At 40.3% G+C, this 1,363-nt stretch overlaps 1 protein-coding gene across 1 annotated transcript in view; it reads left to right on the top strand.

The window, feature by feature from the left end:
* Positions 1-1,363, top strand: part of LOC106880157 (proton-coupled zinc antiporter SLC30A2) — a 57,277-nt gene that overhangs the window by 747 nt on the left and 55,167 nt on the right. The window lies entirely within an intron of this gene.

Raw genomic sequence — 1,363 nt, 5'->3', positions numbered from 1 at the left:
TACATACATACATACATACATACATACATACATTCTTTAAAAAATCAAATGAAGGCAAAGAAACAGATTTGCTGAAATGCAACTCTTCCCTCTCACCAACGCTTTCCTTTTCAAGTGAAACTCGAAAAAAGTCCCCAATTGCTTTAGCTCTGACAAAGCCAGCTGTGGTGCCCTTCCTAAGTGTCTAGTTTCTAAGTCTTTATTTTAGTTTTCTCTATCATTACAGCCTTACTAAACCCTATCAATTCTACTCTGATCGACCTTTACAGGACGAACCTCGATTTTTTGTGGACGATTTCCTCCGTCAATGCCCGATTAACTAATTTACTAATCCAGTTTCTGCAAACTTGGCGCACCGAGAGCTGCACATTCAGCTTCCTGTCTAGGAAGCCTATTTAGGACGATCATACAAATCACAAATTTGCGATGTGTATAACTGACGATTTTAAAATGCAAACAAGCTATAATATTCTTATCGATTGGGCTACAGAATACTCGATCTAGATACGACCTAGAATGACCCGGTGTGGTTTTCCATGCCCACATAGACATGTTCGGGAAATCCAGTTTCTACCTGACAGACAGCTGGAAAAACCTGAGTAGGTTTGTGAGGCTTTTGCACTCTATCAGCTAGCCCCAGTCAATCCAAATGTGCATCTAAGATAGCGTTTCTCTGGTCCACTCGCAGTAAAGAACGGGACGTACTCAGGAAATTTTACAGACACCTGGGAAAATCCGACTGTCCCGTCCCTGAATCTGAATGCGCCCCTTTCGATCCTGTTCACATGCAGGACCATCAACTTGATTTTATCGAGAGACCCAGACCATTCCGAAATAACATAGCAGCTCCACCTCCCACTCACTGTGATCTTGTATCCATCGAAAATAGGTATGAATTCTTGTTGAGTGGAAATTCTTGAAATTTGTTGGAGAAGAACAGACGATAATAGAACGACTCCAGTACAGGACAAGTATTTTATCATTATTCTGCAAATACAGCGCAATTGGTAATAGATGTTGAGGGGTAGAAGGCTAAACAACAGCTATGGTGAATCCTTTTTACCTACGAACTAAACAACGGGGAAAAAAATCTATCTGAAAGTTAGGTGTGACATTTGTGTTGATATATATACAGCAGCCCGTTTAATTCATTCATTTATGAATAGATAGATAGATAGATAGATAGATAGATAGATAGATAGATAGATAGATACATACATACATACATATATATCCCCCGTTTGCGCCGTGAACAGGGATTTTGCCGAACTGCTAAGTTACGGGGATGTAAACACACCAGCATCGGTTGTCAAACGATGTCGGGGAGACAAACACAGACACACAAACATATACATACACATAC

Source organism: Octopus bimaculoides, chromosome 4, assembly GCF_001194135.2.
Source record: "Octopus bimaculoides isolate UCB-OBI-ISO-001 chromosome 4, ASM119413v2, whole genome shotgun sequence".
In the NCBI taxonomy this organism is placed as follows: Eukaryota; Metazoa; Mollusca; class Cephalopoda; order Octopoda; family Octopodidae; genus Octopus; species Octopus bimaculoides.
This window is presented reverse-complemented; position numbering and strand designations above follow the sequence as displayed.